We start from the raw sequence: 15,403 nt of genomic DNA, 5'->3' as shown, positions 1-15,403 counted from the left end.
AGTTGTTATTCATCCTAGAGCCGTTTGCAAGGTAATTTGTGCAGAGACTACTAAAAGATGCAGACAACTGATAAATAGAAGATGGAAGACGCAGCACTGCCAGTGGTTATATAGTTTGCAGAATTATGATTATAATTAGTGTAGTTTCTAATGTTTTGTCTGCTTGTTCTGCTTGTTGCTGGTTTGTATGTCTCTTGGCCTGTTATTGGCTTTGTCTTGTGGGGTGTACCCTCCCTAGGAGGTGCCACTTCCTTGCCCAAAGCTTGCTCCCCCTCCTTTAAGGTGCACTCTTCCTAGAAGGTGGATTCTTTTTAGGAGAGGGAATATTTTAGTTGGAGGTTGTATGCCTTGTTTGGCTTGTGTAGTTTGGTGAGTTGCAGCTTGCCTGCTGTAAGTTGTAACTTTTTCATTGGTAATAAAATTGACTTAATTACCAAAAAAAAGAGAAATGTACTTATGACAATTTTGAATCTCTTAAAGTACTCTCATAGGTCTATCCAGTTCAGTTCTAAACTAGCACTTGTGCAAATGATTTATGACCATTACGTCCTTGCAGCACAAGAAACAGTGCTGTAAATCATACTACACACTAATCTCTGGCGGTCATCAATCGTCTATCAGTTAGATGACCTTGATTAGGGACAATTTTCGATTTAAATATTCAATGTTCACATAACAGGTGTTTCTTTATCCAAGACATGGTCTTGATACCCTGTTTTGAATATTTCCATAAATCGAATGGAGTCATTATTTAATTCTAAACCACAATTAAATAGCAATGGAGTGAATAGTAATTTTGCATAAAAAAAATATTAATTACTCCATAAATGAATGGTTTCTACATAGAGTTTTACATTAAGACAACCAATTTAATTAAAACACATGTACAAGGAATTTCATAGCCAATCTCCAATGTGCTTGATTCCCATTGCCTCAATGTGCTTGTTGTGTTTCACTTGAGGCATAGGTCTAGTCAAAGGATCGGCCACATTATCATCCGTTCCGATCTTACAAATTCTGATTTCACCTTCGGATTTCCATTCCCTTATCATGTGAAATTGCCTTTGGACATGTTTGACCTTCTGGTGCTCTCTTGGCTCTCTAGCCTGAGCGATAGCTCCATTGTTATCACAGTAGAGATCTATCGGACCCTTGATGGAGGGTACAACACCAAGTTCACTAACGAACTTGCTAATCCAAAAAACCTCCTTAGCGGCTTTTGAAGCTGCCAAGTATTCGGCTTCAGTTGTAGAATCTGCAGTGGTGCTTTGCTTGGCACTCTTCCAGCTAAACGCTCCTCCATTTAGGCAAAATATGTACCCTGACTGTGACTTGAAGTCATCTCTGTCAGTCTGGAAGATAGCGTTGGTGTAACCTTCAACAACCAGGTCTTTGTGGCCACCACAAATCAGGAATTTATCCTTGTTCCTTTTCAGGTACTTCAGGATGTTCTTGGCCGTAGTCCAATGCGCCTCTCCTGGTTTTGATTGGTATCAGCTCATAGCGCTTAAAGCATACGATACATCTGGCCTGGTACATATCATGGCATACATGATCGACCCAATTAACAAAGCATATGGAATTTGATCCATTCTTTCTCGCTCAACAGGTGTCTGTGGACACTGTTTCTTACTGAGAGTCACGCCATGGGATATGGGTAGGTGCCGTCTTTTGGCATTCTCCATGTTGAATTGTGCCAGTACTTTATCAATGTAAGTACCCTGGCTCAATCCAATCATCCTCTTAGATCTATCCCTATAGATCTTGATGCCTAATATGTATTGTGCCTCTCCTAAGTCCTTATTGAAAAGCACTTTCCCAACCAGCCCTTTACGGACTCTAGGACTAGGAATGCGATGTCACTCCCACTGACCTTCTTGTAAACACAAGATTCATCTAGATTCTTAATAAAACCAAACTTGTTGATGGCTTCATTAAATCGCAGATTCCAACTTCTGCTTGCCTGCTTCAGTCCATAAATAGACTTCTTAAGCTTGCATACCTTTCCAGCATTGCTTGGATCAACAAAACCTTCTGGCTGTGTCATATACACAGTTTCTTCCAAAATCCCATTCAGGAAGGCGGTTTTGACATCCATCTGCCATATTTCATAATCGTAATATGCAGGAATCGCTAGGATGATCCGGACAGACTTTAGCATTGCAACCGGTGAAAAGGTTTCATCATAGTCAATCCCGTGGATTTGTCTACAACCTTTTGCCACCAGTCTAGCTTTGTATATTGATACATTTCCATCTTTGTTTGTCTTCAGTTTGAAGATCCATTTGCAACCGATGGGTGTGTAACCCTCAGGCAAATTCACCAAGTCCCAGACTTGATTTTTAAACATGGAGTCCATCTCGGATTTCATGGCTTCTTGCCATTTAGCAGAGTCGGGGCTCGTCATAGCTTGTTTGTACGTCACTGGCTCATCGCCATCCATAACTAGGATGTCTTGATCATTGGTTAAGACAATACCGAGGTATCTGTCTGGTTGAGATCTTAGCCGTTGCGACCTACGAAGGGTAATGGGTTGAGCATTTACATTGTCTGTTTGATTCTGACCAATCTTCTCAGCTGCTTCCAAAGCACTTAGATTTTTATCAGGTTGACATTGTTGCTCGTCCTCTCGAACTTCTTCAAGTTTGATTTTCCTCCCACTTGTCATTTTGGAAAGGTGTTCCTTCTCCAAAAAGAAACCATCACGAGCAACAAACACTTTGTTCTCGGATTTATTGTAGAAGTAATACCCTTTGGTTTCTTCTGGGTATCCCACAAAGAAACACTTGTCTGATTTGGGGTGAAGTTTGTCCGAAATTAATCGTTTAACATATGCTTCGCATCCCCAAATCTTGAGAAAAGACAACCTAGGAGGTTTCTTAGTCCATAATTCATATGGAGTCTTTTCAACAGCTTTTGACGGAGCTCAGTTCAGTGTTAGTGCTGCAATTTGTAGCGCATGTCCCCAGAAAGAGATAGGAAGTTCACTAAGACCCATCATTGATCGAACCATGTCCAACAAGGTTCGATTCCTTCGTTCGGATACTCCGTTCCATTGAGGAGTTCCAGGAAGTGTTAACTCTGAAAGAATACCATTTTCTTTCAAGTGATCGTCGAATTCGTGGCTCAAATATTCGCCACCTCGATCTGATCGAAGTGCTTTAATTTTCTTGCCAAGTTGATTCTCAACTTCTCTCTGAAATTCTTTTAATTTCTCAAAAGATTCAGATTTTTTCGACATTAGGTAGACATAGCCATATCTACTAAAATCGTCTGTGAAAGTGATGAAATATCGGTAACCTTGTCTTGCGGGTGTACTCATTGGTCCACATACATCCGTGTGTATTAGACCTAATAAGTCACTAGCCCTTTCTCCCAACTTGGAGAACGGCTGTTTTATCATCTTGCCTAATAGACATCCTTCGCAATTTTCAAACGACTCCAAGTCGAATGAGTCAAGACCACCTTCTTGTAGAAGTTTCTTGATGCGTTTGACGTTAATATGGCCAAGACGACAATGCCACAAGTAGGTTTGATTCGACTCGATTGTCTTAGCCCTTTTGGCGGTATCATCAATGTTATAAACTTGTTTGTCAAGAGAAAGCACATAAAGACCATTTTCTGAATATGCCTTACCATATAAAACATTATCGAAATAAAATGAACAACTATTGTTCTTAATTCGAAATTCAAAACCTTTGGCGTCTAACGCTGAAATTGAAATAATGTTTTTGGTAACTCTAGGAACATGATAACAATTGTCAAGTTCTAAAATAAGCCCAGAGGGCAAAAACAAACTGAGAGTTCCAACAGAGACGGCAGACATCCTTGCTCCATTGCCGACCCGAAGCTCGACCTCTCCCTTCTCTAGCATCCTATTTATCCTTAGTCCCTGAGCATTGGAACAAAGGTGTGAGCCACATCCGGTATCTAATACCCATGATGTTTTGCTAACGAAGTTTAAGTCTATAACAAAAATACCTGATGAAGAAGTAGCGGTGCCTTTCTTCTTATCTTCCTTGAATTTGAGGCAGTCCCGTTTCCAATGTCCCTTCTTCTTGCAGTAGAAACATTCGGAATCGGATTCGGAAGAGGCTACCTTTTTGTCCTTGCTGCGCTTGGCAGTGTTTGACTTAGGCGGAAATTTTTTCTTTTTCCCTTTAACGATCTTCTTCTTACCCGAGCGCTTAAATGGCTTTCCCTTTCTCACCATGAGCATATCATGCTTTTCCTCATCCTTGAGGGTTTTCTCGGCTTGCTTCAACATACCATGAAGCTCGGTGAGAGTTTTCTCCATGATGTGCATAATCATAGCCTTTATGCAGCGAGTGGAGAATGATGTCAATTCCCATCTCGGTTGAATACCTAGCATCTAGCCTTTCCATGTTCTCAAATAATCCAATCAATTTAAGAACATGCGGGCTTACTGGCTCTCCTATCTTGAGCTTGCTCTCAAGGATTTGCCTGTGGGTTTTGAACCTTTCAGTTCGGGCCTGCTCTAGAAACATATTCTGAAGCTCAGAAATGATCTCAAAAGCCGTCTCCTTTTCAAAGAAGGTCTTTTGAAGGTCCGGAGACATAGTGGCCAACATGATGCATTTGACATCTCGATTAGCACTTTGCCATCGGTTAAGGGCAGCCTGGGTGACCTCCTCATTGGGAGCGTCAGGCATTTCCTCATCAAGGACGTATTCCTTTTGTTCTTGCATGAGAACAATACGCAAATTTCTTTGCCAATCAAGAAAATTTGGCCCGCTCAACTTCTCCTTGTCGAGAATTGAGCGTAAAGAGAATTGGTTGTTGTTTGAGTTACTTGCAGACATCGTTCTACAATTGAGAGAATTTGAAATGAAAAACCATTCATATAATCAATAAGTTTGAAATTTAAAAGCTTTCATCAAATTTCCAATCTTATTGAGCATTTTATCCACGCATTAATAATTTTGTCCATTTTAGGCGAGAATAAAATGATTCCGAGATCCTAACGATCAAGAAATGGTTAAGCATGCTTTGGCTTGTCTTAACATTAAATATCTTAAGGTAAGCAATCCAATAAAGCTCTAAATTAAGAAACGGCAAAATTTTCGCAAAAACACATAGCCCGAAATTAAGCCAAAAAACACCCACTCGTATCCTAGCGGGCCGTGCACCATGGCTGGCAAGAAGCCTAGTGTTGCTTGTGGTGCTGACTGCTAGCAAGCACGCCTAGCGCAGCATGCTCTGCTAGCTAGCACCAGCAGCACGCTAGGCATGCTACGCATGCTAGCTACTCGCTGGCGCAGGCAGCAGTGGGCTGGCTGCCTCGCTGCCCAGCAGCACGCACAAGCTCGCAAGCAGCCTGAGGCCCACGCACCCAGCATAGGCAGCACGCAACAGCAGCCCTCGCCACACATTGCAAACAACATCATGGCTTGACCCCTGTGCGCACCATAGGCAGCCTACATGCGGGCTGTTGGGCAGCCCGGCTAGCCTTGGTGACGCTTGGGGTTTTGCCTCGATTTGCGTGCCTTTTTCTCGGGATTTTAATTCTGATTTACATGCAACGTAAAATTATTCTAAATTTATTTTAGAATTAATTTAGGGAAAAATGAAAATAATATAAGTCCAACTTAATTAAATTCAATTTTAATGGTGCACAAGCCTAAATTTCCAAAATCACCTTGGAATGTTTTAGGTCTTTCTTAATGCTTAAAATTGAAAGATCTATGTCCATAATTAATTTAACCAATATGCAAATTAATAATGGATTTGACAAATTTGGGAGTTGGAGAAATAAATTAATCATCTAATGATAAAATTTTCCAACTTTTTTACTTGTGTAAAATAACAAGATTACATCTTCCAACATGAAGATTAATCAAAATAATCACAAGAATTTGAACTTCAAGGATTTTAATAAACGAAATATGAAAAATCCAAAATTAGTTCAACATGGAATTTAGGGTTAAAGTTCCAACCATTTAAACATTTAAAGATTAGATCTTTAACATACTAGGAACTTATAATTACATATTCACAACAAGTATTCACTCATTAATGCAATTTATTTGCATAATTGTGAAAAACAAGTTTATGTGAAAAAGAACATATCAACTTAAGCACATATTATAACTCCATAATCATGCTTAAAAGATATTTAAATTACAGTAGATTAGGGATGCAATAATGCATTTAATCTACCCTTGACATGCTTGCATTAATCAAGGCATAAAAGATTTAAAATTTTCATTGAAAACGAAAAAACCCTCAAAAAAACTGGGTTTTCGGTTCGAATTTGGCTTCTGGACAGTTCTCAAAGAGGGTTGATACTAATTCAGAACGTCGATTCCACCCAAAAAACACTATTTTTGAGCCAAAATCTGGGTTCGACATCCAAAACGAGAAAAATACGAGTTTTAAAATTAATTAAAACGAGCTTCTAATCCAATTAGAAAAGCAAAACAAGAATTTAAATCTACTTTAAAACACCTTAATTAATAAATAGTTCCAATAATTAAAAGGAGCGCAGCTTCGATACCGCTGTAGGGTTTCGTAGTGACCCTCACTACGCGGAAGGAAACCCACCAAGACCCGCCCCGATAACTAAAGCAATTAAAGCATTCAAATATAATTAATGCATAACTAAAAGAAGAAGGGATAAAGAATTATACCCTAGACGAGTGCTTCGCTCGTTAAAAGAGCTCTTACTTGAACCTCGCAAATGCAAGGCCTCCGACGGTTCGTACCCTCGAACCTGACCCGATCGTCCTAAGTCTCGAAGGTTAGTCGGGACCCGAACAAAATATAAACTTTGGAGTTTTACGAACTTAAGGTATTCACAACAATGGAGATGCTTATATAGTTCCACTCAAGTGTCTATTCTCAAAATCCCAACTAAGTGGGTATTTATAGAGAATGGGGTCTTGAATCCCATTTCATGATCAATGTGGGATCATGTGCAAATGCATTAATTTATTTAATTCTAAATTAAATAATTAATCAAATGCAATCACAATGCAACAAGTGTCAAGAGGGTAGAGAGAGTTAGGTGAGGACCATGTCCCTTGGGGGGACCATTGCCTTGCTCCCCAAGGGAAGCCTTGAGGCTTTTGGTCCCCACACCCTCAAACCGCCACACCTTAGACAGCTGGGCTGGCAGCCTGCCTTGGCTGCCAAGGCTGCTAGCTGGCGCCTAGCACCAAGGCTGGGCAGCCAGCCAACTTGTTGTGCCAGCACGCACTGGCCTAGCATGCACTGGCCCTAACATGCTGTTGGGCTGCTGGGCGCTAAGCGCTGCTAGCGTGGTGCTGCTGCCTAGCCAATGCACACACATACGCACAGCCAGCATGCGTGCTACTAGCGAGCCACGCATGCTGGGCATTGCCTCGCAAGCTGCTGGCCTCGGCACTCGCATATGCGCACAGCACATATGCTAGATGGCTGGTGCGTGGCGATAGGCCTAGGAATACACACACGCACATACACAAGTACCCAACACTGCGATGGTGTTGTGCTGTGCGAAGGCAAACAAGCACGCACGTACGCTAGTGCCTAGCACTGCGATGGTGCTGTGCTTGTGCGAAGGGTTGTGCGATGGTGATGCTATGCTATGCAAAGGCATGCACACACGCAAGCACGTTGCTGCGATGGTGCTGCCAGCATGCATGGCGCCCCTAGCACACACATGGTGCGCCTAAGCTTGCGATGAACTAGCCTAGCGTAGCACTCACATGGCTAGGCCAATGTGATGCTACGGCTATGCTCGTACTTGTTGCTTGTGATTTTGCGACGCTTGGTTTCGACGCCCTAAGCTCGATATCCGACGTTTGTCTTCGTAAAACTCCGACGACTCATCGAATCCTTCGGATTAATTCGTCGTCTCGGATCGGTTGTTCGATTAGGTTCGACCCGAAGGGTTCAGTTAAGATTAAGCTGTAATATTAATTGTACCTTAATATTACTGATCGGAAGCGGCCTCCACCTAGGCATTCTGATCACTTGACCTTACTGAAGAATTAGCTCTGTAATAATTCTGAACCCTCTATCAAAATAATACACTTCTTGGAAGGACACCATTCCTTTCAGTTTTAGGCCCCATACGATGGGTGTATTGCCTCTTCAATGCATTTTTGGAATTTTTCTCCCTCAGTTCCTACATATATAGACATGTTAGTATCATTACTTAAAAAAGAGTTAATATATTATACAATTGTCATCATATTTACTTAAACTTACAATTGCTTCCTTTTTAATTTTTTGAAGAACGAAAGCTTCCCAATCATCCTTCGATATGCTTGGCCATTTTTGCCAGGGGAGGTTCTCTTCCTCGATGACTTCATCATCATTGCCACCTCCTTTTTTATTCTTTGGTCTTCTCACCCTTGTCTTTGTGATCCACGTACGAACTAAGAGGGTCTTGAAGCCTCTGAATCTTTCCGGTAGGAAAGATTCAAACACCCTTCGCTTGGCGGCATCATTAGGAATGTCAAACACACTCTGCAAGCACAAATAAAAGCGATTATTAGTTTCCCCTTTTAAATAACAGTAAAGTGAAGGTATTCATAATTGTGTACAAACAAAACACTTGCCCTTGTATCATTCCAAAATGTGTCAATCAAGCCCGGAGATACTCCCCGCCAACCAAGAGTAATGGGGATTTTACGCGAACAAATCCCAACGTGAACAGCATACTAACGACGCCATTCGCCTGTAGGTTGGCCTGCCTTGTCGTACTCCAGGACTATGAGACCGACGGGTTCCTTGAAACTTTTTCTTCGCTGGTGCCTTCACCCCCCCCCCCTCCACTTTATTCTTGGCTTTGAGTGTGGAAAATATGATTCTGACCAAACGTCTCAGAAATGGCATTTTCGATAGGAGAAGCTTGTTCAGCTGCAATTTCAAACTCATCAAGCATACGCTCCAAATCATCTTGAGCCTGATCTTCTGCCTCACCCAAATCAGGCTCCTTGTTCACATCATACAACTCGTCCCATCCTTAGAGGAATCATCATCATCATCCTCTACATCCTCGACTCCAATACGGTACTGATCGTCCGCGATTTAATGATACTTTCTACGCCTACAATTTCAAACTAACAAAAAATAGTACCTTAATCTAATATTCCTTCGTTATGGTCTGATCGCATGTAATTGGCTTGGTCGTCTATCTCATTTGGTACAACAGGTCTAGGAACAGTGAAAGGTGTCGAGTCATCAAAAGCATCATATTCTTCCTCATCCTCGACATCTCCAACACCAAGGATTCTTCTTTTGCCGGCTAGCACAATAGACCATTTTGAATCGGCTAGGTCAGTTACGTAAAACACTTGCTTAGCTTGAGATGCAAGGATGAATGGTTCCCCACTATCATTCAGGTGGCCAAGGTCTACAAGAGTAAAGTCATCATATTTGACGTTACGCCTGATATTATCAACCCACTTACTCCGGAAAAGAGCAATCGTGAAGTTACAATAATCAAGCTCCCATATTTCTTGAATTCGACCGTAGTATGACAACTCTGCATCAACGGGTGATTTATCCTTAGCACTTGCAAACTCCCTTGACGATGCCACAAGCGTTACACCACTGTTTTGGGTCGAGGAAGATTTCAAATCCTGACGCTCAGTCCAAAATGTGTACCCATTTATGTCATATCCCTCAAATGAGCGAACATCATCCCTAGGACCATAAGCAAGCCACCTTACTGTATCTGTGAAACTCTCATCCATTCCACCAATCACTCGATCGCGAAACCAACTCACAAACTTCTTATTATGTAACTGCATCAGTGCCCTTTCATCTTTCGATGGAAATTCATCACGCAAACTAGCCATGTGCTCGTCTAAATATGGGTGAACATCTGCAACATGGTGTAACACATGTAGGTGTGCTTGTAAGAACTTATCTCAATCAGGTGACATTCGTTTCGACCCGATTGTGCCATGACCATCAAGTCTCCCTTCATGTCGAGAAGTAGGAATACCAATAGGTTCAGCAACGGCTATATAGTCGGCCACAAAATTACCAATCTCCTCAGCCACGGTCCCTTGAATCATACTTCCTTCCAGGTGAGCCCGATTCCTTACCTTATTTTTTAATGTTCCCATGTGTCTTTCAAAAGGATAGCACCACCTCATGAACACTGGACCGCACAATTTAATCTCACGCATCAAATGAAGAATCAAATGCACCATTATGTCAAAAAATGAGGGTGGGAAGTACATCTCAAATTTGCACAAAGTCACAACCACATCCGCCTGTAAAGCATCAAGTGTACAAGGATCAAGCACTTTGCTACATATTGTATTGAAAAACGAACAGAGGCTTGTAATAGCTTCCCTCACGTGCTTTGGTAAAATACCACGTATTGCAACTGGTAGGAATACTTGCATCAGAACATGACAATCGTGGGATTTCATACTTGTCAACTTCAATTCTCCATTCAAGGATACAAATATTTTCATGTTAGATGCGTACCCTGATGGAACCTTAATGCCGTATAGACATGCACAAAACATCCGTTTTTCTACCCTTGACAATGAGTAGCAAGCCGGAGGTAAATAAGCCTTGTCATCCTTGGCTTTTCCGGCATATTTCTTCTTTGACGCATCCGTGGCCTTTCCCTTTCCCTTGCTCTTCCCCTTTCCTTTTTTTACTCATTTCATTTTCCGTTTCCTGTTCCTTTCCCTTTGTAACCTTTTTCTAAGCCCATAATTCTGGACGAACCCCCATCTTTTCCAATTCTAACCGTGCACCCTTTCCGTCCTTTGTTTTGCCTTGAATATTCATCAGCGTTCCCACGAGAGCATCACACACATTCTTCTCTATATGCATTACATCAAGACAGTGCCTAACGTCATGTTCTTTCCAGTACAGAAGCTTCCAAAAGAGTGATTCTTTTTTGAAGAGAGCAGTTGAGTCCGCAACTTTTTCTATTTTCCCAAATACTGTTCATATACCCTTAACTCGAGCATAAACCTCCTCACCAGTCAATGGCCTAGGCGCAGTCCCCTCTTCCGCTTTCCCATCGAAAGCCTTTTTCTGCCTACAGTACGGGTGATCGTGCCTAAGCAACCTTCAAGTACGCACGTACACCTCTTTTTGACAATTGTCAAGGTGTATGCTTGGGGTGTCATCAATACAAATGGGGCATGATTTTTTTCTTTTGTTCTTGTAACCAGACAAGTTGCCATATGCAAGAAAATCATTACCGGTCCACATAAGAGCTACACGCAATGTGAACTTCTCATTCTTATGAGCATCAAAAACGGAAACCCCTTCGTCCCACATCTTTCTCAAATCGTCAACCAGTGGCGCAAGATAAACATCTATGTCGTTTCCAGGTTGCCTTGGCCCCGTTATCAAAAGTGAAAGAATTACGTATTTCCGTTTCATGCACAACTAAGGAGGCAAATTGTAGATCACTAAAAGTACCGGTCATGTGTTGTGTTGGGTACTAAGAGTGCCAAATGGATTCATCCCGTCCGTGCACAAACCAAGCCTTAAATTTCTGACTTCATCACCAAATTCCCCAAACTTCATATCAATGTTCTTCCATTGCGGGGAGTCGGCTGGATGCTTCAGCTTTCTGTTTTTCTTTCTTCCCTCTGCATGCCACCTCAAGTTTTTAGCGTCTTTTGGTGTTGAGAATAGACGCTTAAACCTTGGAATAATGGGAAGATACCACAACACCTTAGCAAGAGGTCCCTTCGTACCAACATTGCAACTCATGCGCTTGTAGCGCGACTTCTTGCATCGTGGACACTCCTCCAATTGTTCATATTCATTTCGATAAAAAATACAATCATTAGGGCATGCATGTATCTTCTGATACTCCAAACCAAATGGACACATGAGCTTCTTTGTGTAATAGTAAGACTTAGGAATTTCATTCCTTTCGGGCAACATCTCACTTGACGCAGTCAACAAAGAAGTAAAACTATTGTCCGTCCACCCATGCTTCGACTTAATGTTAAAAAGTGTTAGCACGGCTGATAGTTTGGAGTATTTTTTGCACCCAGGATAAAAAGGCTTTTTAGAAGCCTCCGATAATGACTCAAACACGTCACCTTCAACACCACGCATCATCTCATCCACCCCTTCATCCTCAACCTCATCCACCTGATCATCCTCAAATCCATCCTCATCACCATTATCAATAATATGTTCATCATTCCTGTATTCCTCGTCCACATGAATGTTATTGCTTCTATCATCATGCACATCATTCCCATTAACATCCCCACTGTACTCTCCTTCTTCACCGTGCCAAATCCACACATGGTATATAAGCCTAAACCCACGACTAACTACATGATCTCTAATGATATCAACACTATTGACCACCTTCACATTATTACAATCAACACAAGGACAATAGAGCCAATCGACACCCATTATGCGCTGATAAGATGAAGCCCTCTCGCAAAACTCTTGAACCCTATCAAAGAATTCCAATGTATCACGTATACCATACATCCATCCACAATCCTTCTCCATTAAGTAAATTGACTCTAAACATGGCAACATAATACGAATAATGTATAATTGCTACATCTATTATATATGTAAATCAAATTCAAACATACACCATGCATATAACATTCATATAGACAAAAATGCATATATGCTTCCAAAGGGTCCTTATCACTCCAACCTAACCCATCCTTGAACGTGTAATTTCACTAGTGAATGTATGTCGACTTTCCAATTTTAAGGAAAATCCGACAGCATTTCCCCCCAGTTCTCCAAGTACACGATGTAGGTAATAACTTACCCACATATGTACCCAGAGAATATGGTGAGGAAATGGTAAGCTAAGATGTTCCTTAAAATCGAAAAAAAGACATACATTCACCACCTAAGTGAGAGTAAACGTTCAAGAACAGTCCCAACCGCGGACTATTCAAGACTTTCTCCTAATGAGAAAGCCTTGAACGGGTATCTAGGCATATGATGATGCAAGCATTTCATATATTGTTGTATTTATTTGTCATTAAATAATACACAAGTCGTAATAGCATGAAAAAACTTTTATTAAAACAATAAAGAGAAAGAAATATATATAGCTTACAGAAGTTTATAATTCATACCAATATAGCAAGTACAATGGATGTATTCTTTCTAACTTCCCACTTGAGCTAAATATGTAGTTTTCAAGCTAAACTTGAACTTCAATTCACATATGAATCTATAAAAACGCAAAAAGAAAAAATAAAACAAAAGTCAAAAGTTAGTAAAGACTCAAAATTTTAGTACCAAAGAATAAAACAAAACGACATACAAACGGCGCAAACTAGACAAGGACCAAGGGAACAGAACAACTAGATTAAAAAAAACAGCTCATACAACCACTAATTACAACACACTACACAGCAACACACCACCACCAACCAACAGCAGCATTACAGCGCAGCACAGCAACGCAGCAAACACTTCCCATAAAGACTGAGCAAAACAGCCATCACAAGAACACAAAGAGGAGAACAAAGCAGGACACCTCCCAGCAAACCACAGCAGGCTCAAAAGGAACATAACAGGCCAACAACAAGACAAACACAGCCAGCAAGGGAGAGACAACGCCCCCATACAACAAGCAGCAAAGCAGGACACACCTACATAACCTCATTAAACTCCCCTGCTCCCTCACAACCGAATACCACCACAGCCCAACCACTAAAACAAGGCCAATAACTCACCAAAATTTTCATGCAAGCTCACAACAAGGCAATACCTCAATGCACAGCAAGTAAAGGAAACCGGAAAGGCAAGCTCACCAGACACTATATACACTGTTTGAGGCCGTGACAAGAAGGTCGTTGTGGAGGGGGAGCCGTGCGCGTTTAATTGACAAACCCTAGATTACAAGAAACTTATAATTACTAACTTGAAAAGCAAATCCTCAAATAACACAAGAATGCGATGGAATTCAATGGAGTAAGTGAAACCTAGCTACTTACCTCGAAGCTGCTTCAATGGAGGAGAGATGGATATGGAGTGAAGAGAAGGTGGTGTGTGCGGCAACTGCTTCAATGGAAGTGAGAAAGCTCGAACACCACTTCAATGGAGTAAGAAGTGAAACCTAGCTAGGGGTGGAAGCAAAAGAGAAGAGGGAAAAACGCGAGGAGGGAAAAACAATGAAAATCGAAGAAGAAGAAAGACGTTATACCCGGGTTTTTTTTTTCAAAAATGGCACCGGTTCAAACCGGTGCTAATTCCCATAGTAGGCACCGGTTTAGGGTGAACCGGTGCCAACTCTATTCCATTCTTTTTTTTTTCAAGTTGGCACCAGTTTGAACCGGTGCTAATTATATGATTTGGCACCGGTTTTGGTTGGAACCGGTACCAACTCTGAATTTTTCAATCCCGCCCATTTATTTTGGCACTGGTTTTCAAGAACCGGTACTAAAGGGGGGGTGCCTATTTCAAATTTTCTACTAGTTTTCGGATTGATTCGTCGATTCGGATCAGTTATTCGATTGGGGTGCAACCCGAAGGGTTCATTCAAGATTAAGCCGTAATATTAATTATGCATTAACATTACTGATCGGAAGCGACCTCCACCTAGGCATTCCGATCACTTGACCTCACTGAAGAATTAGTTTTATTTCTAATAATTCCGAACCCTCTATCGGAATAAGACACTTGTTGGAAGGACATTATTCCTTTCAAAGCCATGCTTTAGGGTGCCAATCCTAATAACCAAGGTCAAAAAATAAATAATGACCATAAATCTCCAACATAACTCAACACTAGAAAAATTCACCAAACAACCAATCCAATATTTCACAAATTTTCCAACACTTACAATTTCACTCATATAAATGTAATAAGGTAGAATTTGAGTGAATCAAACGAACCTTGAAGTCTTTCTTATCAACTTGAATTTTGTTGAGCAACCTTCAATTAGAACACTTGAACACTAAATTTTTTTTTTCTTTTGCTCTTTTTTTTTCTTGAACTTCATTTTTTTTTCATATCATCATGCTTTATTTTTTATCAAGAAAATACAACTTTCAAAATCATCAAAAATAAACCACAATAAAGAACAACACAACTTCTCAACCAGCCAAATTATGTAAATGATAAGCACACTACAAACTTCCTCACCTCACTCACTAATAGCTCCCCCAAGCCAAGCTTGGGACTAGTAACCAATGGGGCAAAATCGGCTTGTAATGTGGATAATAAATAAAAAGTCAAGGCAACAACATGGGTAGCAAGAAGGTAACAAATGTATCTAATATCGTCTGAAGGCTACCTTAGAGAACAAATGTCTTCGTCCTCCTCAATGTGCATAATAATGAATCATACAAACATTACTCAAAGTTAAAAACCAATACTCAATTTCATTGACATACCAGGAACTAACACACATTCCTCACCAAATCAACTAGTCAAACACTATATTCACAAGTAGTTGGGC

The sequence above is a fragment of the Chenopodium quinoa genome, unplaced genomic scaffold (assembly GCF_001683475.1).
Source record: "Chenopodium quinoa cultivar QQ74 unplaced genomic scaffold, ASM168347v1, whole genome shotgun sequence".
In the NCBI taxonomy this organism is placed as follows: domain Eukaryota; kingdom Viridiplantae; phylum Streptophyta; class Magnoliopsida; order Caryophyllales; family Amaranthaceae; genus Chenopodium; species Chenopodium quinoa.
The sequence above is the reverse complement of the archived record's forward strand: the minus strand, read 5'-3'. Positions refer to the sequence as shown.